The sequence below is a fragment of the Callorhinchus milii genome, unplaced genomic scaffold, assembly GCF_018977255.1.
Source record: "Callorhinchus milii isolate IMCB2004 unplaced genomic scaffold, IMCB_Cmil_1.0 Scaffold1, whole genome shotgun sequence".
Lineage (NCBI taxonomy): Eukaryota > Metazoa > Chordata > Chondrichthyes > Chimaeriformes > Callorhinchidae > Callorhinchus > Callorhinchus milii.
The window spans coordinates 32,041,405-32,068,829 of NW_024704742.1; the positions used below are offsets into that span (position 1 = coordinate 32,041,405).

At 41.3% G+C, this 27,425-nt stretch overlaps 1 protein-coding gene across 1 annotated transcript in view; it reads left to right on the forward strand.

Annotated features, from left to right (window-relative positions):
* Positions 1-27,425, forward strand: part of LOC121849966 (acetyl-CoA acetyltransferase, cytosolic-like) — a 236,732-nt gene that overhangs the window by 5,243 nt on the left and 204,064 nt on the right. The window lies entirely within an intron of this gene.

Sequence of the window (27,425 nt, forward strand, 5' to 3'; positions counted from 1 at the left end):
AGTAGTTGAATCAGATAGTTTAGATGCAGTCAGAGGAAGCTAGACCTTCACTCGAGGGAGACGGGAATAGAAGGGTATAATAATAATAACAAAACACAAAATACTGCAGATGCTGGAAATCTGAAAACAAAAACAGAAGTCGCTGGGAACACTCAGCAGGTCAGGCAGTATCTATGGAGAAAGGAATAGATGCTGCCTGACCTGCTGAGTGTTCCCAGCGACTTCTGTTTTTGTTATAATAATAATAATCCTTGCATTTGATATAGGGTCTTATCTCGTTATTGAGACGTCCCAAAGGCTTCACAGAATATATTGTAAAATGAATTGACTGTATATTTTGTGGGCGAAACGTGGCAGCCAATTGCGACCAGCAGTGTCCCACAAACAGTCATGGATTGAAGTGACCAATTTATTATTATTATTTTTTTGAAGGAATTATTACCCCGGAAAAGTGATCCATCAGTCGACCAACAACCAGGCTCCTAACTTAAAGTATGGGAAGGAGTAAGGAATGAGTGAAGGCTCGTGTAGAGTACAAACACTGGAACGCACCGGTGGACCAGAGTGGCCTTTTTCCATGCTGCACATTATTTGTAAATCTTTGTAAATAACTTCAGGGCGATCATTAAACTTAGACACGACCTAGCTCTTGAATCACTCAAAGGAAAGCTTAGAGAAACTGGGCTGTTTTCACTAAAATGGAGAAGATTGAGAGGAGATATCACAGAGGTGTTCAACATTATGGTGTGTTTTGATAAGCTAAATAGGGAGAAATAATTTTCACTGATCAGTGACTAGAATTAATATATTTTATGAGAGTGTTACAAAGAGAGCAAATGGAGATACTAGGAAAATTTATTTTTACACAAAAGGTTATTTAGGACATAGAATTTCTTAACATAGAGGATGACTGAAGCATAATCAATAATAGCTTTTATAAACGAAACTCAACATACATTTAAAAAGGAAAAATATAAAAGTGTATGGCGAAAACACAGGAGAGTAGGACTAAATAGATACCAATGGGAGGATCCTGTGCTGGAACATTCTATGATTCCATTTTGTTCTATATATCTATCCCTAAAAAAATCAATCAGGATTGTCTGAGTAGATCGTTTTGGGGTACTAAGCTTGAAATTATCCCTGACTGAAGCAGTTATAAATTGATTTTACAAAGTGTTTGGATCACTGTATTCTGAAGTTAGCAGCAAAACCCCAAACCTGAAAGATAATCAGGAAGGAACAAATTAACAGGATTTTTTTTAGAGGACTAATTAAAGACGTCAGCCTGGATCAGTTGGTAAAACTCTCTCCTCTGAGTCAGACGGTTGTGGATTCAAAACCCTACGTTGAGTCTTAGAACTTATAGTCTGAGTTGGAACTGAGTTGGTTTTATGTGCCTATTAATGTGGACAATATAATAATATAATATATAATGTAATAATAATCCTTGTATTTGATATAGCACCTTATCACGTCTTTGAGGCGTCTCTTTACACCCATAAAGTGAATTGACTGTATATTTTGTGGGCAAAACACTGCAGTTAATTGTCCCACAAACAGTTAAGGATTAACTGAGCAAATTACTATTATTATTCTTTTTTGGAGGAATTATTATCCCTGGAAAATCGATCCACCAATCGACTAACAACCGGGTTCCCTTTACAGTTAGGTAAACTGAGGCGTGTGGGTACGGAAACTTGCACAACGTTTCTCCCTGCTGGGAATCAAACCCAGGTCCTCTCGCTTGCGAGGTGAGCGCTGTATATTTATATGCGGGTGTGTGTGTGTATCTGTGTTGTGTGCATATCTGTATAGTGGTGTGTTTTGCTGTGTGTATCTGTGTTGTGTGTGTTCGCATATCTATGTTGTGTTTGTGTGTGTATTGGGAAGAAAATTAATAATTTAACTTGAGTTATATTTTGCCATTTTTCTTTTCTTGGTCCACTTAAAAATACTTTTCAGGAGTCAAATGGACTCTTGTTTAAAACTCCCCTGACCGCAAAAGAGGCCATGCAGAACGAACGGAGCACTTGCGCAATGTCCCACAAACAGTCGTGGATTGGGTCTGTGGAATATTTCTGTGCATAAATCAGTTACCACGTTCGCCTACAAATTCACAGGCACCTACCTCACTTTAGTATAAATCTTGTGAAGTGCTTTGAGATATCTCGATGATGTGAATAAGGCAATAAGGATTGTTGTATTACAAAATAATAATGTTTCCATTTGACTTGAATGCAGACGTAGCTAGCGCAGGATGAAGTGTGGAAATAGCCGCTCAAAATTATTTCATGCAACAACATACACTACGTTCAGCTCACAACCATACACTTGTATTGTGCCAGCCGCACAAAACTCCATACCCCCATCACACCAGTCCTTGTCAGGCTCCACTGGCCCCCAAACTGATCGATTTCAAGATCCTTTCAATCGTTTTTAAATCCCTTCATACCCTCACCCCTCCCTACCTGTCCGATTTGCTTACGCCCCACTCCAACACCTGCTGCCTCTGTTCGGCTGGCTCCGGCCTCCTGTTCGTCCCTCATCCCATCTGCTCCACCATCGGTGGCCGTGCCTTCAGCCACTACACCCCAAAACTCTGGAACTCTCTCCCTCAATCCCACCTAAAGTCCTTCCTTTTGATTGTGATTACAGTCACCTGTCCCCTCCCTCTCCCCCAGCTTGGTGTTAGACTCCACCACTGTCAAACACTCCGGGACCTTACCCCCGCGTGTAGGGCACTATATAAATGCAAGTTGTTGTTGTGCTTTCTCTGCATCTCAGCACACAGCCCAGGAGGGCTCTTGCATGTTTTGCTGCAAAGAAGCAGTTTGCATTCTCATAAAATTCTTGCATTTGATGTGACACCTATAATGGTGAACCATCTCAAGATATATTACTGGCAAATATAGTGAAAAGCTTGTAGGCAAAAGCAGCAGGACTTTCCACACAGCTACGTCCCAATTAACAGCCGTGAAATAAACGACTAATTTATCTGGAGGATTATTGGCAAGGACATCGGGAGCAGCTCCTTTCTCACAGGCTGATGGAACCACAGAAATCATTCAATATACAGCTTCCCCATTCAGCAAGCAGATTAAAGATCACACAAAAGTTGTTATATAATAATAATAATTAATGATATAATTATAATAGACATGCAAAGTCAGTTGACTGAGAGGCAGATACTGTCTGTTTTGGTGAGACCAGACTGTGGTATTCATATTCTTGGTCTTGCGCTTTGGTGAATTAGATCCATAAAAGCAGCAAACAACACATGAAAACTAATTAGAAAAAAAACCGCTTTCTGAATATCAGCTAGCTTATTCTTCACTGTGACTGTGTGTCTCACCATCATATGCAGTGCGTCAATAGGCACTGGACAATTCAATACAGAGTTACATTTATATGGTGCCTTTCACGTCGGGAGGACATCCCAATGCACTTGGCAGTCCTGGCTTGACACCTGAACTGGGGGTGTGAGTAGAGTGGGGGGTGGGGGGAGATATGGGAAAGATGACTAAAGGCGCTGTCGAAGAGGTAAGTCTTGAGATGGACTTTGAAAGAAGCGAGGGAAGGGGCGAGTCAGTGGGATGGAGTTATTGAGCTACTGTATAACTTCCTGACAAAATGTATAACTTTGCAACATTTTTTTAATCATGAAATCCAGAAGTTCATATTTCTGATTGCTTCCACTCATTTTATTTTCAGCGAGGGGTTTTACGTCAGAGTGACATAGGTGATATATTTCTGGTTACCACATGGAAATTCTCTTGGATTTCCTGTAATATTAAAAGACACACAAAACTGACCCGATTATTTCCACTGTAAAGGCTGATGCCCTTTGGTTTTGGTTGCTTCCTTTATACTTAAATTGGATAAGTCTGGACCTGGTCCAGTATAATTTGATACTGAGATCAGTGTGGCCTTTTCATAAGCTCTATCATGTTCTCATTACACAAATGTAATCCTAGTTTGTTGGCCTTACAGGGACCTCTACAGAGAAATAATGAAATATTTTAAATGTAAAGCCAAATCTAACGCCAAAATTGACAGCTAGCCGTAAATCTTTTAAAGGTTTCTTTATTTGGCCACTTTAATCTTAATTCTAATCATAAGGAAGCAACGTCACATAGGAAGCAAAAATAACTTTCACTTAGACGATCTTGAAGTGCTTCACAAGGACTGAGTGGGAGCTCAACCAGGATGGGAGATTGGGTATAGTATGGAGGTGACAAGTGACAGTCAAAGCAGTAGGTTTTAAAAGAGTTTTAAAAACTGAGAGGGAGGTGGAGGGATTTGAGAGGCAGGGGTGACTGAAAGCTCACCCGCCAGGCATGGGGTGGTGGCAAGGGGATGTGCAGCAAGTCTGAGTTAGAATGTACTGAGTGGGCAGCAATGCAGTTGGGGTAAGAGCATGAAAGTTAAAAGAAGCATTTTGATATAGATCCACAGAGCAAGAGAGAGAGCCAGTGGAGTCTGACGAATATGGGCAAAAAATTGTTTTAGGGTGAATTTAGATGAGGGAGGAACTTTGTATTTGAAGAGGCAGGTGTTTGATACACATGGAAACCCATCACCGTGCTAAAGAGCATCCACACCAAACTGAGAATTCCACATATGTGTGCCACCCACACATGGAAATGTCCATGTGTCTGGAATGGAAAGCACACTTTCCTTGAACAGACGCAACCTGCTTACCCTATTCCAGAAAGTATTAGGCGCAGGTTGGCATAATAATCCCTCAAGAAAAAAAACCAATAACAATTTGGTCACTCAATCCACGACTGTTTGTGGGACACTGCTGTGCGCAATTGGCTGCCGCGTTTCGCCCACAAATATACAGTCAATTCACTTTACAGTATGTTCTGTGAAGCACTTTGAGACGTCTAGAAGATGTGAAAAGCGCTATATCAAATGCAAGGATTATTATTATTACTACAGAGATAGAGAATAACTGATGCATAAAACTCCATCTTCCTCTGGTCACTAAAAACAGCAATTAATTTACTGTATATTTGTGATAGGAGATTACTACAAGGTTGTGCTTCCAATTTGCTTATAATTTGAGGAATATCAAAACAGATTGAAATCAACCCTACCAGATGTTGCATTTACTGGCCAATACCTTGTGTTATGTAGAAGTTTAATGTGAGATTGTCCTCCCATCCTCCACATTAAAACAGCATATACTGTCATTATTGTAATGGGTGCTTTTCTGACTACATTTAATGGATCTGAGTAGATAATTTCATCCTTGTGGGATAATGGAACACAAATACCTAAGGTAATTGATTCTTGTGCCATCAAGCGAAGAGATGACATCCATTTTTAGATTCAATCTGGCCAACAAGCCAGATGTTAATAATACAAAGTGCCTTATACATGAGCACAGTCAGCAATCAATCATCTGAAAGTGCCAGGATACTAACCATGTGAAAATGCATGATAGACAGTCAGAATCCATCCAAAAAGCCAGGAATCTGGCCAATGAATCTCTCAGAAGATTTGATTCAGCTTGAAATCACAATGTGCTTCTACATTTCAGCTCTCCAAACATTCCACGTGTCTTACAAATTACATATAACAACCTCCAAGCAGTGCTCATTCCTGCAATGCAATAACTTTGTACAACATATTATCAGCATTTGCATAATTTTTTTTGCTTATTTTTTCTCCTCCAGTTTTCTCCCCTCCACTCCTCCTCTGCCATTGAGTCCTTTTTTCCCTTTTACAGATGCCACCCAGCACCTCGCCTTAGTAGCCACTGTTCAGGTGTGATTGATTTGCAAGTGATGCGAACATGGAGGGCATCACAGCCAAGCCCAGTCACGCCCTCCCCTGGTGTCCACCAATACGGGCAACGTCCCGTAGATGTCACTGGAGATAGTGATCAGGTTGCAGAAACCTGCCTGAATTCCCTCTCTAATCCTGGTACACAGGACCAAACAGTCGCCCCCCCACCCACACTTTGCTGCCTCAACTGGAGCATCATACAACTGGCTGGGCACCTGTGCTGGGGGGATAGAAGCTGAAGATGCTGGGGGGAGGGGGTGAAGGATGGCCAAAAGATCCCGCTTCTCAAAAAGAGAAGGGAGTTGCTCCTTCTGTTCTGGCCAACAATCCCCCAATATAATCGGTCATTCACTTCATGGCTGTTTGTGGGACACTGCTGTGAGCAAATTACCTACCACATTTACCTACACAGTCACTACACTTCACAGTATATCCTGTGAAGCACTTTGAGACTGACTTCTCAACAGCTGCTAAATCAATTACAAGGATTATTGTTATCATTACATAAAGTGTCTTTCACGTCAGGAGGATGTCTCAAAACATTTCACAGGATATAGGAGAAATGGTGCTGATTGTATTTTGTAGGTGAACTACATTTTCTCCACACAACTTTGCTCACAAAGTCATTTGTCACCGTCACTTGCTTGTGCCCTGAACATCAATTCTCTGTGTTGCTCACTCAATATTTTGTGAGTATGACACTCGGTGCCAATTTATACAGCTTTTGTATTAATTCTTTTTTATTTTGGTCAGCCAAGTGTCTGACACATGAGGGAACCCATCACCATGCTTAAGAGTATCCAAACCAAGCTTAGATTTCCTTGCATCCCACCTACATGTGCAAGTCCCAGAAATAGATTGTTGGACTGGAATGCGCACCCTCTCCCTGGAGGGACACATCCCGCTTACCTAATTCCGGAAAGTATTAGGCGCAGGTTAGCAAGAGCCAAGGCTTGGAGACCTCAGAGTGTGCATTGGGGTACTGCTGGAGTCTAACCAGCTAAAACCTCATAGCTTGCCATTGATATTGCTGTCTGGCAAGCTTTCCCGCTGTTTGTCCAGCTAGGAACACACAACCTGTTAGAGCTTTGGCTTGCAGGGTTAACAGGAGCTGAGTGGGATGACTCCTTGCCTCAGTGTCTGGTCAGCCCTTCCAAGTCCTGCCAGTGAGCCAGGCTGGCTATGCTGTCATCAGCAATGCCCTGGAATACTGCTGACCCGCCTGGCTCAGGAGCTGGACAACCGAGACTGCCACAGAGGGCTGGCTGGATTCCAACATTTCATTGCCAGGCATGTCACCTTGGAGCCAGTTCAGCTTCTAGGAGATCCAGCTTACCTCCCCCCCCACCCCCAGGAGAATAGTCACTAGTTGGTCGTTTGACAAATGAAGCGTGAAAGAGTCTGACAGCAAAGTATGTGCTCCATCGTTAAGAGAGGTGTTCTTTAGAAAATTACCATAAAAGCCTCACATCGCATGAAGAATTTAACACTTCCATACTTTATCTTTATAATTTTTGCCTCAAGAAGCAGAACCCTGTGTTGAGCTTGTGACTTATTCCAGCACTTCATCTAGCAAATGTGTGCAAGACTCTAACATGCCTTTTATATATTTAGCTTTGGTCTTATTAATGGAGAGCAGGGTCTGATCCGGTGCCTTTCAGGACAAAGAAAGTTTAGTCCATTTCTGGTGAATAAAATAAATCCTTGTTTCTGATGAATTCAGTTTGTGACTCCTACAGCAACTATTTTGACCTTTCAGACAGTGAGACAAATGGCTCAGCATGCAGACGATACCCTAAGGTATTCAGATGTGTTTGCTTCTGAAATTGGTACATCACAATGACTTCAAATGAAGGAAGGGATATCTGAGGAAGTAGCTGAACAATACAATAAAATTTACATTTACATTTACATTTGATATAGCGCCTTTCATGGAATCCTGTAGCTTAGTGGTTAGAACATTCGCCTCGCAAGAGAGAGGAACCCCTGGTGGGGTGAAACTTTGGGCAAGTTTCCTTACTCCACACACAAAAACAAATGGCCTGGCAGATCTTGTCACTGCCATCCCAGCCATGATCACACAGCCTGAGGGCTGATGCCATCCCACTGATGGCTCGCTCCCGGTCTCTGCATACTCTTTTGGCTGCCGCCCCGACCCGAGCCTCCCTCTTCACTCTAAATGTCTCTCCTCCCACCCCCCTCTATCTGCTACTCCCACTCTGTCCTTCTCTCCCACCTTCTCTCCTTGACCCCATCATCACTTCCCTCTGTTCCAGCCTGGGCATCCTCCGCCAGACACTGGCTGTCCCAGGGCAGCAACCCCAAGTGTCCAATCATTCACTCCCTCCACTTAAATCGCCTCCTTAAGGCAAACACAACTTCCCCCTCCCTCATACGTACCCTCCCCAATTCCCCACTCCCACCATTCTCCACGACCATCTCTCCTGTACACCCTAAAATCCTTTCCGGATCACACTCTCCTCCTTCTCCTCCACCAGCAAACCCACCCGCATTTCCCTTCAAAATGTCCGTTCCCTCTCTAACAAAGTCCTCAGCTTCCTCCCCCTCCCCCTCGCTCGGCCCCGGGATCCCCTGTGAAGCGCTCTGAGATGCCGTCCGGCATGGAGGGTCCTATATAAATCCAAATTGTTGTTGTTGTTGTTTACCCAGCAGCAAGTAGAAACTTGGTTTTAGTTGATTGGTTGATTGCTTTTCCGGGAATAATAATAATAATAATCCTTGCATTTGAATAATAATCCCTTAAAAATAATAATAATGATAAATTGGTCACTCAATCCGTAACTGTTTGTAGGACACTGCTGTGCGCAATTGGCTGCCACATTTCGACCACACAATCAATATACAGTCTTTTCTGTGAAGTGCTTTGAGACGTCTCGAAGACATGATAAAGGCGCTATATCAAATGCAAGGATTATTATTACAGTGGTCTCAAAAGTGCTTAAAACACACAGCAAATAAAAGATTTTTTTTAACACCACCACCCGCCCACCACCCCGATTGTGAAGAAAACACATAATCATTGTCTTCAGCATCACATTTGATATATATACAGCATCAAACATCAACTACTTCTATTGTGCAAATGATAGACAAAACCTTTTCTATAACTATTCAGCTGCAGTGAGAGGTAGCACTCCCCAGCTCTCTTCACTGTATCTTGAAGATCATGAGAAGGGTTTAGATAAGGAAGGACCCACTTGATCTCAGTCTTCCAAAACACCCACCGTACTTTCTGCCATCCCATTTATAGTATAAAGCTGTTTCTTAAATGAGGTGGAGTAATTAAGATTTGAAAGATCCGCCATGATTTAAAAAACTGGTGAAACAGGCTTGATGAGCTAAACAGTCTCTTGTTCCTGTTCTCCTATGTTCTTGTGAGTCCAGTATCCACTCTTCCTGGTAACCTATACCAACCACTAATTGCATTCAATGTAAAGAAATAATTCCTGGTGTCCGTCCTAAAGAGCAATATCATGATAAGATGAGAATTCCACTCACTGCAACAACAACAACAACAACAACAACAACAAAATTACATTTATAGAGCGCCTTTCACGTTGGGGACATCCCAAAGTGCTGAACAGTCAGGTGTCGGGGCCCGAGCATGGGAGAGGGGTGGTGTAGGGGTGAGGGAAGGCAGAGAGGTGGAAGGGCGACCAAAGGCACGATTGAAGAGAAGGGTCTTGAGACCGGCCTTGAAGGAGGCAAGGGAGGAAGCGAGGCGAAGGGACCGTGGGCTGGAGTTCCAGAGTGTGGTGGCAGAGAGGCTGGAAGCCCGGCCACCGATGGTAGGGCGGGTCGGGCGAGAGACATGAAGCAGACCGGAGCCTGATGAGCGGAGGGAGGCAGTCAGCAGGTCAGAGAGGTAGGAGCGGGCAAGGCCATGGATGGCCTTAAAGTTGAGGACGAGTATCTTGACTTGATCCTCTGGGGGATGGGGAGCCAGTGGAGTCGGGCGAGGGTGGGAATGATGGGGTCGCGGAGCCTGGTGCGCAAGAGTACACGAGCTGCAGAGTTTGGGATGATCTGCAGCTTGTGAAGGGAAGCGTTGGGAAGGCCGATGAGGAGGGAGTTCCCGTAATCGAGCCTTGATGTGATGAATGCGTGGGTGAGGGTTTCGGCAGCCTGAGGGGTGAGGCAGTGGCAGAGTCTGGCAATGTTGCGGAGGTGGTGGTAGGCAGTGCCGGTCATGGTGCGGATGTGGGGGAGAAAGGACAGTTTAGGGTCAAACAAGACACCCAGGTTCCTGACTGGCTTAGTGAGGTTGAGTGTGCAGCCGTGGAGGCTGATGCTGCCAGCGCCTGAGGTGCAGAGACGCTGGTGTGAGCCAATCAGGAGGGCCTCGGTCTTGCTGACTTTCAGTTGGAGAAAGTTGTCCTTCGTCCAGGACTTGATGTCGGACAGGCAGTCGGTCAGGACGCCAGTAGTCCTGGATTTCAGGGTGGAGGCAGAGAGGTAGAGTTGGGTGTCATCCACATACATGTGGAAATTTATCCCATGTCTGCAGATGACGTCACCAAGGGGGAGCATGTGAGACGGTGCGGGGGCTGGAGGAGAAGCCGTTTGCCGAGACGAAGTGGAGGCGGTGTGAAAGGTAGGACCTGAACCAGTCAAGGACAGAACCTTGAAGGTTGAGGTGGAAGGAGAGGCGATGGAGGAGGATTGAGTGGTCCATGGTATCAATGGCGTCGGAGAGGTCGAGGAGAATGAGGAGGCAGAGGGAGCCCTGGACACACATGGTCAGGATGTCGTTTGTGACCTTGACCAGAGCAGTTTCCGTGCTGTGGGCACAACATCTGGGATTAGATAAAAGGATTTACACACAGCAAAAGAAATGCCATTTGCCAACAAGTTGGTTTGACATATTTTTTTTAAAAAAATTTAATTTGCAATTCCAATAGCAATCACTACAGTTTGCTTTAATTATTCTAAAATTATCATGAGGTAAAAAAAAAAAATTCTCAGCCTAATAAATCGGGCGCACGATTATGTGTATTAACCCTATATTTAATCATTTCCCAATAATTTTACCCAAGGGAAAATTCACAGTAAGAAAGGGAAGAAAGAAAAAACAAATTAGGTCTGATTAAAATATTGGACTGCATTGCTTTAAATAACAAGAAGGTATAATTTCCCTTTAATTCTGTCCATTTTTGTCACATATTTTTTTTTCCCGTTATGAATTCCTTCAATTGAATGTTCATTTTTCAATTTTATAATTAATATTCATTCCACATAGCAAAATTCTACTTATATCAAAATGCCAATTACAAACCAACCTCATGAATATGGATCATGAACTTTGCTCAAAGTGATTCAAATTAATTCTGTGAATAAGTAGTTTCATATTTTACATATAAGGCACTGCCAGTGATAGGTACAATCTAATTGCCCTGCAGTTATATCAGTCCGGCTCAGTTGATAGCATTGTTTCTCTTTGATTCAGAAAACTGAAAATGAAACGCTATGTCAGAACTTTGAACGCATGAGTCTTGGCTGACCCTCCGGTCACAGTGCTGGGGGAGTGCCACATTGTTGGAGGTGCCATCCTTTGGATGAGATGTTAAACTGAGGTCACATCTATCTGTTCAGGTAGACGTTTAAGATCCATGGCACTAGTCAACAAAGAGAAGGAAGTTTTTCCTGATATCCTGGCCAACAATAAAAACAATCATTTACTTCATGTTTGTTTGTGGGTCACTGCTGAGTCAAATTTACCTACAAATACACATCCATAGTAAAATCCTGTGAATTGCACGGACAAGTAGTATAAGGTGTTATATCGAAAGGATTATTATTACAATTATTTCACTTGTAGTTAGAAAGGCAACCATGTTCGCTCGCACACCGAGGTTTTATAGATCTTAATTTGGCTTCAGATTTGACTTTGATGGTTACAGATTCCTTATTCCCTAGTTAGGTTTTTATATTGCAAAGTAACCCATCGAGTATCATTCCAGACTGGTCTCTGTTTGTCCAGCAACGTTGTTTCCCTGTTAAGAAGGTGCAACTGCTGGTTTGCACTATTCTGTCAAAGACATGGAACCCAGATCTGAGTAAAAAATCATTTAATGCCCAATAATCCTTTTAATGTATGTTGCATTGCATCAACACTTTATTTCGTTGGATAACATGAGATGCTGTAATTGGGTATCAAATAATTATAAATAAAGGCATTGATACATCCTTTCAATATACTTTCCACTAATGTGTGTAGTCGTGGTAATTATAGTCTCATGCAATAAATATATGAGGAAACTATTTCCATCCCAGGGATGGAGAAGCACCATTTTAGTTTGTGAAGAAAAATATCCTAAGACTGGATCAACACCAACAAGTGTTGAGTTGTTGTATGTGTATTCATTATAAAACCATTCTAAATATGCTTACGTCAGAGTTTTTTTGTACAAATGGGGGTCTGACATATACAGAAAAACACATCGCCATGCGTGAGAGTATCCAAACTAGATGAGAGTTCCACATATCCATAGAAATTTCTCTGGGTCTGAAATTGAATGTTTAACCTCTCCCTGGAGTGAGACTCTCTGCTTACCAGAGATTCTTAGGCACAGGTTGGTGAGAGCCAAAGCTTGGAGCCCCCAGACTGTGCTTGGCGTACTGCTGTAGTTTAACCAGTTAAAACGCATAGCATGCCATTGAAATCCCTTCCTGGTAAGCTTTCTGCTGCTTGTCCAGCTAAGACCACGCTACACTTTAACACAATCCTGCCCCCAGTCACATGTCTGCCCTCAAAGTCCAGGCTGTTGGCACTTACATTCCCCCTCCCTCCCCCTGGAGAATAGAGAGAGATGGGAGTGATAGCCTCACACTGTTTGACGGAATTACTACTGGAAAGTTAATAAAATATGAATGCTGCTTCTTTAGAGGGTGGATCGCTAATTACTTTTTGTGATCGGTGTATGACAGAGCTCTATATTAATATTACTTCCCAAAGCATACTGTGCCTGAAAATCAAGATGTTGAGACAAAATGAATGTTTGTGCGTGTGTGAGGTGGTTGGAGGGCTGGAAATCATCCAAAATTTTAGTCTGAAGAAACTCATTTGCATTGTGAAATGTTGAATAAATGCATTTTTGACAGTATGTGGAATAAATAGAATTTAGCCCAGCTTTTAGATATTTTCATTTCCTCTTTAAATCTTCATGATGGTAAAACAATGTAAGGTTATCACAGGAAAGGCAGAGGCTGCGTTGATTTTAAGACGAAAGATTATCCTGCAAGATGGTAATTTACAACATTAACTTTTACATATTTAATATACTGATTGCATCTTCATCCACTTTACATAGTCTTTGTGAATTTATGGATGTCAGTGATCCACATTAAGGATGCTAGAGACATTTCAAACGTCAAAAGGTTCAAATTATGCGCATTTTAAAATGACTACGGGAAATTATACTTGAATTACAATTTTTTCAAGGAAACAAACATTGATTGTTTGCTTTATCTGAGCTATTTGGAAAAGCTGAATTTTGCACATTCTCTTAAAACATGTTTCGGGACTATGTCAGTAAAGTGCTATTTCTAATACTGTATTTCCAATCTAAACAGCTTGGATGCAACAGCAACTTGCAATATATAGCATCCCTCACAGAGGTTAGTGTTACAGAGCACTTAAGTGATGATTCCAGCTGAAATGACAAGTGGAAATATACAGAATCTTAGAGTCTTAAACCTAGGGTGAACTAGAAATTCATGTGAATGATTTTTAGTTTGGAAATCAGACCACCATTTTAACAGTAACAACAGGTTGTATTATAGAGAGAGCCAGTTTGAAATGTGACATTGGCTAGAGGATGAGATTTCATTATGGAACAGGAAATGTGCAAATCATTTGACCTGCAGGTTATTTTAGCAACCAAAATTCAAAGTAAACCATGATTGGGTGCAGTCCATGATCTTGCGTATATCGTGAGTGCAGTTTGTTAGTTACTCAGTGCCCATTGTAATAATAATAATAATCCATGCATTTGATATAGCGCCATATTACTTCTTTGAGACGTCTCCAAACGCCTCACAGCATATACTGTAAAGTGAATTGACTGTATATTTTGTGGGTGAAACGCGGCAGCCAATTACACACAACAGTGTCCCACAAACAGTTGTAGATTGAGTGTCCAAATTATTATTATTATTTGAACAACTTATTATTATTATTATTGTACTGTTGGGGTGAGAATAACTTTTAATGTTCAACGGTAAGCTTACAAAGAGAGACCAAAGGGGAAGTTAAAGAAATCTAGTGTTATAATTGAAATGTTGCTCACCAGGTCCCAACAACAACAAGATTCCATTTATAGAGCGCCTTTCACGTCAGGAGGACGTCCCAAGGCGCTGTACAGTTGGGTCAGGACCCGAGCAGGGGGGAAATGGTCAGGGTGAGGGGAGGGAAGGGAGGGAGCGAGGAGTAGGTAGAGAGTCGAGAGGGGAGCTGAAGGCACGGTCAAAGAGACCGGCCTTGAAGGAGGAAAGGGAGGAGGCGGCGAAGGCACTGGGGGATGGAGTTCCAGAGCCTCGGGGCTGAGAGGCTGAAGGCCCGGCCACCGATGGTAGGGCGGTTGGGGCGGGGGATGTGGAGCAGACCGGAGCCAGAGGAACGGAGGGTACGGGCAGGTAAGTAGGGGGATAGTAGGTCGGAGAGGTAGGAGGGAGCCAGGCCGTGAATGGCCTTGTAGGTGAGGATGAGGATCTTGAATTCGATCCTCTGGAGAATGGGAAGCCAGTGGAGGCGAGCGAGGGTGGGAGTGGTGTGGTCACGAAGCCTGGTGCGGGACAGTACACGAGCTGCAGAGTTCTGAATGACCTGCAACTTGAGACAGCAGTAACTAAGGTGAATCGGACTATTGATTACATTGCCAATTCAATTGATTTCCGATCAACTGAAAACGAGCTTGATAGGCTATGCACATGAGCCAATAAAAGGCAAATAGAGTTAAATGCTGATAAACATGCAACATGTCAGATCCAAGAAAAGAAAACACAAATTGGATGGGATTAAAGTTCCCAAGGGGGAGGCTGAAAGAGATCTAGGAGTGTTAGTTGACCCGTTACTCATTGCTGACAATGTCAAAACAATGTGAGAAAGCAATAAACAAGGCAAACAGTATGCTGGGCTATATTACGAAATCAGTTGGGTGTAGATCTCCAGACATCAGTCTCAGGCTGTACAGTGCTCTGGTCAGACTGGATCTTGAATACAGCATTCAGTTCTGGTCACTGTAACATAAGGGGGATGTCCAGACCCTAGAGACGGTGTAGAACAACAAGGATGAATCCCAGTATTAGAGGAATGATCTATGAGTAACGACTAGACAGGCTAAACTTTAAATGGGATTGAAAAATAAACCCAGATTATTATTTTAGGATGTATCATGACAGCAGAACAGTAGGACATAGAGTTGTAATCAGACATGAAAGGATAATTTTAGGACAGATATGAGGAAGGGTTCCTTTACACAGAGACTGGAACAGGTTGCCAGGAAAGGTGGTAGAGGCCAGGACACTGGACTAATTTGAAAAGCAGCTTGGTGCAGTTAAGGGGATGGTTGAGTGGGTGGTCTGGAGGGATGAGATCAGATGGGCTAAAGGGCCTTCTTCATCCACATCAATCTTGTGATCTTGTGACATATGCATGTACCGTGTATAAGTGAACCATACCCAAAGTATCGCGTATAGTTCTGACTGCTACATTGAATCTCACCAATTTCCAGGATTGACATTTTGAAACACCTTTCTGCTTTTCAAAGTAATATTGGTACGCCATTTAATATGCAACCTGCATCCATAGGTGTGCAAAATACAGTATGTTAATTAATACTTGTGTTAATTAATGCATTATATCTCATTTTAAGCACCTATGTCTCCAGTGGGAAAGATGCAAATTCTTCTGTTTAAGAAATTTGTACATTGTAAAATAGCTTGTGATTCTTGGAAGTAGCCTGATCAGTCTTGGGTCTTCCTCCTTCAAATCTAGTTGAAGATCGAATGAATTCTTATCCATGTCAGCCACTATTACTAACCAGGAAACCTCCAGAGAATATTGATTACAAATAGAGAACTGCTCGCTCAACAAACCAACCGAGCCAGTGAATTTGAAATTGCTGTCTGATGTATTGATTGCAAATCAAAAAGCGTTAACTAAAGCATAGCTGGAGTCTTAATACTCCAGGATCCTATTGATCCTATTACAATCAGTTGATTGCAAGCAAGCCTTGAATTGACACTGACTACAATAGAGAGAAATATGAGATAGAAAGATAAAGTTAACAGTGTGGATCACATGATAAATAGTTAAGCATCCATTATAGGGTGTGGGTGAAGTTCAATGCCTTTCCTTCCCCTCATCCCAAACATTGTATCCGGAGCAGGTGGGGAAAGAGCAAAAAAAAGAGCAGTTTTTCCCCCTAGAATTGAAAAGTATGGAGTAAAAATTGTGACACTCAACGTGATAATTATTAGTAGTTATCACCACCCGAATGATCGAAACCTAAACGACTTCTAAATGTCATTTGAGATAGTGGGTGTTTCAGTGTGCTCCAGGGATATCTACTGTCAGTCTAATTTTTCATACAGAGAGCTGGAGGCACTGGAACACAATTTGTCTTGGTTTCTCAAGCTACTCTGTTTTGTGATGAATCCAGCACCAAAGGTTCAGAAACAGTTTGCCAGTTACTGGGTAAGGAAGACAGAGACAGATAAAGTGCACACTGCAGATTGGAGCAATAATAAATTGGTCATTTCAATGCACTACTGTTTGTGGGACTCTGCTGTGCGCAATTGGCTACCGCGTTTCGCCCACAAAAATACAGTCAATTCACTTTACAGTCTATTCTTTGAGACGTTGAGAAGATGTGAAACGCGCTATATCAAATGCAAGGATTATATTATTATTATTTATTGATTCCGAGCCAGGTCGAAACCTCAGGCAAATTTCCGTACTCCACACGCCTGTTTACCTAGCAGTAAGTAGAAACTCGGTTGTTAGTCGATTGGTGGAACACTGACTGCCGGCTATAATCCCTTTTTAAAAATTGGTCACACAATCCACGACTGTTTGTGAGACACTGCTGTACGCAATTGGGTGCTGCATTTTGCCCACAAAATATACAATTAATTCACTTTATAGTCTTTTCTGTGAACATTTTGAGGCGTTTCAAGGTTGTGAGAAGGTGCTATGTGAAATGCAAGGATGATTATTATTATTATTACTGCTAGGTGATTGTCTGTCACAAATCTGTTCATGAGATGCAGTGGAATCAGATACAAGACAAATAGTATATTTATAAAATACACTTTTTTGCTTGTCAATTTTCTGCAAAAAACATTTCCTTTTGATTCTATTTATTTTGCAAAAGACACTTGTACAGACAATATTGGATGCTTGTTCAAGGCTGTCTGACAGATAACACCAAGTGCAGAAAACACAACATAACTCAGCCTGGTGCTTTAATGCCTTTAATGCTTTAAATATTACCCAATATTATATATTATAATGGATTATAATTTCTTAGGTTTCGTTCAAAAGAGCTGGGTGCACCAGGGTGCACCTTTCAGCACTGCATATCTCTTCTACTGATACAGAAGGATATTCAGCTCAACACGCATACACCGTATGCAATCCGCTCTCTAATGGACTCCAACCAGCCTATCTAATCCTCTGAGGAAAGATTCTGCAAAATATAACAATCATTAGTACAGCAGGGGTCCAACATTTTTTTTTGCGTTAAAACAACCATTATCTTAAAATTTACGATTGGGCAGAGGTTTGAAAAGAAATTTAATTTATACCAAATAAAAAATCGCTAGCCTCAGCTTTTTAAAAAAAGGCGTCCACCACATCCTAGAAAGGAAAAGAATCACTTACCTGGAGGGGTGTGCTGCCACCCAATGTGTTAGATAAGGAACGATTTATCCACTGTTGTCCTTTTTGAAGGAAGATTAAATAATGTGCCCTGTTTGTATGGTAATGGTTCTGTTCAGGACTCTCGTGGATATTGGTATAAGAATATTTGAGCAAGTGTGACTTTGGGGACAATGAGTGGTACTGTATTTACAAATGTAGTTTCAAACAATAATGGTGTACTTCCTGTGGTCGGTTGGCCAATAAAAGAAACGATTCTTGATTTATGGCATAAATCTATGCTATTTTGTTAATTTCTATCATTATCTTGTCGGACAACCAAAACAGGTTGGCCACCGCTGTTGTACACATGGCATTGATCATTTGTCATTTGATATTGTAATATTATCCTACAATGCAAGGTCACTGCACTTTACAGAAAAAAACTTTGGAAGGACTTTGAGATGTTTTGATATGATAAGGCTGTATGATACTGTACTAGAAGTCCATTTAATTCAGCAAACAGTTTTCTTCATGGAACAAGACTTGCATTTGATATACTGTCTTATCACGGCCTCGAGACATCTCACAAGATTTATTGTGAAATGTAGTGACTGGCTATTTTGGAGGCCAATGCACCAGCCAATTTGTGCACAGTAATGTCCCACAAACAGATTCTTGCTTCCCAGCTTTGTATTTTCGCACAGGTGCTAAGGATTGCACTTGCCGATTCCATTATATTACAGGTTTGCTTTTATTTATAGATTTTGTAAGACAGACATATATATTATAATAATGCTTGTGTTTGATACAGTGTCTGCTCTTGTTATCAAAATTGTTCAAAGAGTTTAATGGGTTTTACTGCAAAGTGTAGTGACTGTTCATTTGGAGGCAGACACAGCAGCCAACTTGCGCTCAAAGATGAGCTTAACATCTAGATGTAGGGTTGAACTCACAGCCTCCTGACTTGGAGCCAAGAGAACTAGCTAGTGAGCCAGGCTGACACCTCAGCCTGATATACTAAACATCTAAAAAGATGTTAGATCTAAAACATTTTAAACATTTAAAAGCAAATGAAGAATGCAAATTTAACTCATCACTTGGCAAATTGATTGATTGCCCAGTAATACACAAATGAGACACTATTTTAATAGTTCATGCACACATCTGTAAGCAGAATGTAAGGTTGTTTCACATCAGAGAACATTTACCTGGTATAAAATTTGTGTGGAACCCATTTTTAGGATGGGATTTGGATGCTGGTCTGTCAGGCATGGTTGAATTTGGAATTTATTAACTATTGTGACAGGAAACAGATATTCACATCAATAGATTTTTCTTTGGGCAGAAATGTCAAAAAATGGGATTCTTGCATTAGATGAGCACAAGATAAATATTCACAGTATCTCTCTCCTTTCTCGGTTTGTTCTTCAGAGTGAAATTGCACTCCAATCCGATCAGCTCTACCTGGGTAGCTCCCGGCGCTTTTTAATGTGTGCATTGATCGGAGGAGTTAGTACTTCAAAATCAAGATGGCTTACTTGGAAATCAGCAGAGGAAAAAATTTTGATCAGCAGAGGAAAATAATTTGCAAACCCCTTTGCATAATGCTGCAACTGCAAGGCAGCATTGCAGATTTGGAAATAGGTCAGACGGTGTTCATGGTGTTTCATTGCAAAGACCCATAAACACTCAGTAAGCTCTGCTATTACCTAGTCATATGTTTTTGCTGCTACTTATTTAAGTGCTATTAAGCTCGACCAGAATAACCAGGACACAATGCTACTGTCGATCAGAAAACTCCTTTAAATCCTTTAAAAGGATCGAAATATGATAATGAGGTTTAAAATGCAAATTCCTTGCCAGGAACACGGACATCTAAAAGGTACCTCACACTAGGAAAAACTCCTTGATCCTATATAAAATATGCCTTATTCAAGGAACCCTATGTTCTTCACGTCGACCCAAGAGAACATGCCTCTGAGTTCAGGCTGTCTCAAAACAGAGCTATCGCAGGTCAACATGACTTATGTTCCCTGCACAAGATGTCCTGAGATATATTTTCCTTCACAAGGCCTTCATTTACACTGTGAGTTCCTGTCAACCTCAGGGCATCTTGTAATTACATAGAATATACTGCAATGAAAGAGGCCATTCAACCCATTAACTTCACATAATAATAATAATCCTTGCTTTTGATATCGCGTCTTATCACGTCTTCAAGACGTCTCAAAGCATGTCACAGAATGTAATGTAAAGTGAATTGTGGGCAAAAATATGAGCTTCCACTCCTCCTAAACTGAGTGCTCCAAGACTTTACCCTGATTGAAGGGTGCCATATAAATGCAAGTTGTTCTTGTAGTTGTTGCAGATCCCTCTCATGAGCCCCTTTCAGTACCGCAATAATAATTATTCCTTCAAAAAAAAATTGGTCACTCCATCCACGGCTATTTGTGAGACAATCCTGTGTGCAATTCGCTTCCAGATTTCACCCACAAAAATATACAGTCAATTCACTTTACAGTATATTCTGTGAAGCTCTTTGAGACATCTAGAAGACGTGATAAGGTGCTGTATCAAATGCAAGGATTGTTATTATTATTATTACCTTCTGTGTAAACAAATTACTCCTAAACTCTTTTAGATCCGTCAATGGCTATCTGATATTTACATCCTTGTGTTTTGGACTCACCAACAAGAGCAAACGGCTTATTTATGTTATATTGTTGCCTTATTTCATATGTTTATATATCTCTATCAAAGCCATGTACTATATCTAGATTTGTTTCTTTGACAAACTACCTCACGAAAGGTTCCTTTACAAACTGTGGTCACCAAGGCAAGACGATGGCAAGACATGGGCATGGATTCAGAAATGGCTGAAACGAAGGAAGCAGAAGGTCTTTGTTAGGGGAGCTGGGTCAAAGTGGGGAGAGGTGCTAAGCTTGGTACCCTCTACTGGGATCCCTCCTGTTCCTCCTATATATTAATACCCTGGATTCGCAGACCCAGTGTAAAATAATTACATTTGCAAATAACACCAAGTTGGAGGAAACTGTGGAAACACATGTCCTTCAAACAACAACACAACAAATTATATGTGTATAGCACCTTTCACGTCGGAAGGACATCCCAAAGTACTGGAAAGTCAAGGATTTGCCCCTGAGCTGGGGGTTGGGATCAAGAGGGGTGGAGGGCAGGAATGGTGGAGGTTGGAGGGTGATGGAAAGTGTAGTCGAAGAGGAAGGTTTTAAGAGGGGCCTTGAAGGTGACAAGGAAGGGGACAAGATGAAGGGACTGTAGGATGGATTTCCAAAAGGTGAGGGCAGAAAGACTGAAGGCCTCACCACTGCTGTTGGGAAGGGCAGGGAGGGGGACATGGAGCAGACCAGATTCCGCCGAGCGGAGAGAAGGGACAGAGGTTAGCAGGTCACAGAGGTAGGGAGGCGAGGACAAGGATTTTGAACTCTATCCTCTGGGGGATGGGGAGCCAGTGGAGCCTACAAAGAGAGCTTGATATGGTCTGCACACGGACTGATAACTGGCGAATTAAATTTAATACTCATAAATGCAAGGTACTATATTATAGGATCCAAGAATAGGAAACATCAAGTGCTCCATGGATGGGATTGAAGTTGCCAAGAAGGAAGCTGAAAGAGTTTTAGGGATGTTAGTTGACTCATTGCTCTCCTCATCAAAACAGAATGAGGCAGCAATAAACAAGGCAAATGGAATGACGGGCTACATTACTAAATCAGTTGGGCCAAGAGTCTGTTTTCTCTTTCATACTTTTTATGATCTTATAACATGAAAGAAACTTAATTGGTTATGGATGATTAAATGAGAGCTAAACTGAGGCCCTAAAGAATTAATGTTGACCTACTTTCTTGAAATGTTGTAAGTACTTAATAGCATTTTCTCTCAGCATGTCATTTTTAATGCTGATAGTGGCAGTCAATTTTCTTAAAGAAAAAAATGAGGCAAAATTTGCAAATAGACAGATTTACAAATCGCAACTTAATTAGAATTTTACATCTTCTTAACCTACTGTGGAGCCGTCTTTTTTTTGTTGGTGGGAGGTTGGGATGGTTGGCTGTATGTATTAATCAAACTTGTCCAGCTCAGTCTATCCTAGTCGTCCTTCAGTTTCTATGGACAATTGTGTGTTTATGGTCTGGCTACAAATTGACTTCTTTTTATTAGCAAATGTTTCTTAATGACCAAGTAAGACAAAGGCAAGTGATTGCACAGCGCTCTATGCATTAATCTATATATTAATGCTTTTGTTTAAGTTTACAGTATGTAATGTGCAATATGAACCATTGCTATAGTTTACAGTAAACGTTATCCATTTTTCCTTCCTTGTTAGAAACTAAGTGGCTCCCTGAAAGATCTGCTCCAGAGAATGAAGAGATAACAGTTTCATTGTTGCCTGGGTACTTGTGTCATCTGGAATTACATCAAATGATTTGCTGACATTTCCTCCTGCTACTGATGAGAATTCGTGCCCTTTTTGGATTTGGAAGTCCTAAGGTTTGAGCATTCAAAACGAAGACTGAAGTCTTGTTTTTTTTCTCCCATTGCTACAACATGGTGAGATTCGTGCATCCAGATTAGACTCTGTGCCAGGATTTCTTAGCATCACTGATATAAAGCACCACAGGAGTCAGTTAGTGGCATGGCTTCTACCACTTTGTCAGTCTGACACGGCAATGTTAATCCTTCCCACAGGACAATGACGACTGATCACCTTCTCTTACCCTTGTGTGATCCTACTCAAGGCGTGCTGCTCTCCTGTTGTGAGATGTTGACCATAATCTCAGACATGAAAGAACACTCTTACAGACTGCAGTGCCCTAGGAGGTTTGAATGCCTGAGTTTGGATGTGTGTACAGTTCTCTGCCAATGAGAGACAGGTCAGAAAACCTCTATCAATGTTATAATACACCGCATTTGAAGAACACCCAACCAATGGTATATTTTCCCTTCATAATTTCATTTGATATAATGTTTAGTGTGGGTGCACCGGACAATTTCCTCCACAGGCCTGCAGTGAAAATGAATAATCTGAGTTTTTACTGCTATTTGAACAGAACTCTGGCTGTGATTTAATGTGCGGAGTTGAAGCATTGACTGTTACTGCAAGTGATGACTGGAATTCCGAAATGAATAGAGAATGAATCTCCTAATGCTCAGTGCTGCCGTTAATGTCACAATGACTTGGGCTGTGTGCTCTCCGAAACAAAAAAATATTCTGCACATCTGATAGATTCTATACGCTAATCTAGCCCTAACGTTATACGAGTGACGATTTAACACACAGAAAACATGTAGCACTCTCCATTTCTTTCAATGTGATTCCTCTTTGCTATAGTTTCTTATGCTGTAAGCAAGACAGTACCGTTGAAGTGTAGCCAGAGATCATTGATACCGCATTGTAGGAATGTATTACCATGGAATTGGTGACATGGCTTCTTGGTTGAGATCAGCTCGCTGTTGACAGACCAGGGATCAAATCTGAGGTGCTCTCATCTTAATCTAATATGGCACTGGGGTGGGGTGGGTGAGGTGGGGGTGAACAAGTTGAGGTAGAAATTAATGAAAGCATCATGGGAGAAGGGGCAAGGAGTAAACTCCAGGGATATTATGGGGAAAAGGCATGTAAATGGAATTGAAACAATTGCTCTCTTTAAAAGAGCCAGTGCAGAGTCATAGGGCTAAAATGCCTTCCTCTGTGCTGTAGATTTCTATGGTTCTTAAGTGTAGCTCAGTTATGCAATGGACAGTGATTGTACCAATTGAACATTAGGAGAGTTGCTTTCACTAATTTATATTCAGGATTTCGCAAATCTCTAAAAAGGTTCCTATTTTATTGTTGTCATGTTTTTGATGACAGCCTGATACTTGACTAAGGGAGATCTGTAGCTCAGTGGTTAGAGCACTCGCCTTGCAAGTGAGACACCTGCATTCAATTCCAGACAGGGCGAAACCTTGGGCAAGTTTCCTTACTCCACATGCCTAATAATAATCCCTCCAAAAAACAAAACAGTAATAAAATTAGTCATCTTCAATCCACGACTGTTTGTGGGACACTGCTGTGCGCAATTGGCTGCCGCATTTCGCCCACAAATATATAGTCAATTCACTTTACAACATATTCTGTGAAGCGCTTTGAGACATCTCGAAAACGTGAAAAGCGCTACATCAAATGCAAGGATTATTATTATATTATTACTTCAAAATCTGCAAGGGGCTTTTAACACTCAAAGAGTTAAAGGCAAAAATTACCCAGTGGCATATTGACATTTAGCGCAATTTTATCTAAGACATGATAGGATTCCGAATGAATAGATAGCTATGCTGACAGTGGAACTAATTAGTCAAGTCCTAATCTTATGTAAACTTGTTTCAATCAATAGAAGTAACTAATTGAACAGCTACGGCACTTTTTTGTTTGTTCAAACAAATGTTCATTGATGGAAATCAATATTTCCTACAAGACTGGAAGCCAATTCAGTTCTGACTCCAAATTGACATTGGAGTTTTAGATGAGAGCCTTCACATTGCGGCTTCACAAACGTGACTGCGGCTGTTGCAGGTGTCTAAACAAATTTACCCCCAAAATTGTCTGCTTATTTAATTCCAGAAAGTAATAACAAACCTATCTTGTATTTGATATAGGGCCTTATACATCTTCGAGACGTCTCAAAGCGCTTTACAGAATATATTGTAAAGTGAATTGACTTGTATATTTTGTGAGCAAAATGCGGCAGCCAATTACACACAGCAGTGTCCTACAAACAGTCATGGACTGAGTGACCAAATGAATTTTTTTAAATTTTCTTTATTGTTGAAAGAATTTTTACCCCAAGAAAACCCATCCACGAATCGACTAACAACTAGGTTCCTACATATTGCTAGGTAAACAGAGGTGTGTGGAGTAAAGAAACTTGCTTAATATTCTGCCCTGCCCAGGAATCGAACGCAGGTCCTCTCGCTTGCAAGACTGATGCTTTAACCACTAAGCTAAAGGACTCCAAGTTGTACCAATTGAACCATTAGGAGAGTTGCTTTCACTAATTTATATTCAGGATAACACTCCATAAAGTATTAGATAATGGTTGGCGAGAACCCAGGCTTGTGGACCCCAGATTGATACTGTTGGAGATTAACCAGCTAAAAAAGCATAGTTTGCCATTGAGAGCACTATCTTTTCACTGCTTGTCAATCTAGGGACAATCTAAACATTAGGGCTTTGGTTTGTAGGGTTAACAGGAGTTGTGGGAAGAATTCCAAATCCAGTCTGCCTCTCCAAACCCCTGCCGACAAACCAGGTTGGCTGGATCAGCAGTTAAATTATCAGTAGTGACTTGAAATAATGCAGACTTACCAGGCTCAAATGACCAAGACTTCCAGAGATTGACTTAAACCCAGTTCCTGGGGGTAAAAGAGTCACACGAAACACAACAGGAAGGTGCTTATTTCCAAAACACTGATAAAGTGAGGCACATTGAGTCAACTCTAGTACTTGTCCAGCTTTGCCTTCAAGATTGCGTGGATAACTGAGGGGGAAGGAATTATCTCCACAGTTGCTGACCCAGGCGTATCTATATTTACAGCTCCCTGTTATCAACATTGCATGTTCAGAAATCTATTAGTTTGTTTGACTGGTTGCCAAGGTCAAATTACAGATTTTTAAATCCGGATTTTATGGAAAAATGACCTTTCAGTATTTATCAATTCCATTATTAACACAATCATTACCACTGAAAATGACAGATTTAAAATGACAGATGAGTAAATATTCACATCTTACAGCACAGTCTAGGACCTTTGGTGCTGAAGGTGGATTGGGTGGGGCTGGAGCTGAGTCTGAGAACTATTCAGTAAGAAGATTTAGAACATTATTAGAGATCTTTTTACTTTCACATTAAAGCATACGCTGCACACATTACAAGTACTGTAACACCTGATGCCTTGACTATGCTTTTGGTCACCTTCCCCCCAAACCCAGTTTGGGTCACCACCTGTGAGGTACTTTGAGATGTCCTCACAGCATGAAAGACTATATAAATGTAACTTGTTGTTATCGTTGTATTAAGGATTTAACCTTGTACCAATAAAGCAAATTGAAAGCCACTGTTACATGTATCTTACTCAGTAGCTAAAGGGTCAAAGCTCATTGTGTGGGGTATGTAATCACCAAAGTTGAAGACAGAAGGAAAAAGGATGAGATAACTCAAGTTGTGGTTAAGTGACAGCAAATTTAAAATAATGCAGATTTTTGGAGTTGGAGAATAGAAGCATGGAAATGGGAAGATGATGGTGGGTATTCCAGAGTACACATCTGCCAGTTCTATTGATCAAATAGGCTGAAGCCCACCTCTGCCTCTCTTCGGAAATTTCAGCACGGAGAGAGGTCATCAACCTTAAGATAATGCTATCTCCTCCAATTGCCTAACTAATCCAATCTCACTGATGGAGATTACCGTATACAAAATATCAGTTCAAGTAAGAGCCAAGTGATAAATCAAATTCAAGGATTATTTTCTTATAATAGTAATCCTTGTTTTTGGTATAGCCGCTTATCACGTCTTCGAGACATCTCAAAGCACTTCAAGAATATACTGTAAAGTGATTTGACTGTTTATTTCATGGGCAAAACGTGGTAGTCAATTCCGCACAGCAGTGTCCCACAATCAGTCGTGGATTGAGTGATTAAAATTTTTAAAAATATTTTAAGCGATTATTATCCCCAGAAAAGCGATCTTCCCATCTACTAACAACCGAGTTCCTATTTACTGCCAGGTAAACAGAGGTGTGTGGAGTAAGGAAACTAGCCCAATGTTTCGCCCTGCCCGGGAATCGAACCCAGGTCCTCTCGTTGCGAGGCGAGTTCTGTAACTACTAATCTACAGGACTCCAACTGATAAATTGATTACAATGCAACAGTGAGGAGAAAGTCTGTATATAGCAGCACATCTGAAGGTTAGAAAGTTCTGAGGAACAATGATATAGATAAAATGAAAATAATCAAATTTGTGTCAGAGAGTTTGGAGGTTAGAAGTGAGATCACAACAGACATTTGTATCCTGCGCAGGACTAAGATGTTAAAAGAGCTTCATGAGACTATAATCAAGTCTCAGATGGGTTTAGATTTTATATGACCATCTCTCGTAATAATAATAATAATCTTTGCATTTGATCTAGCAGTTTCCACATCAGGAGGACATCTCAAAGCATTTTGCAGGTTTTACCATGAAGTGGAGTAACTGTGTATTTTGTAGGCGAATGTGCCAGCCAACTTACACACCAGTGTCCCATAAAAGTCATGAAGTAAATGACCATTTTTATCTGGGGAAGATTTGGCCAAGAGAAACTTTGTTCGATTTTCAAATAGCACAGCAGTACCCCAACACATGCTCTGGGGTCCCCCCAGCCTTGGCTCTTGCCCACCAGAGCCTAATACTTTCTGGAATTAGATATGCAGGATACATCCTTCCAGAGAGAGAGTGCTCATTCCATTCCAACAATCTCTCTCTGGAATTTCCATGTGTAGGTGGGAATGCATGAAATTCTCAGAGTTTGGATACTCTTAATGATGGGTTTCCACATGTGTTTGTTGTGGCTGATCAAAACAAAATCATCTCATCCAAAGGATAGCACGTCTGACAATGCAACACTCCCCCCAGCACTGCAATGGAGCGTCAGCTGAGTCAATGCAAGTTCAAATTCCTGACATTGG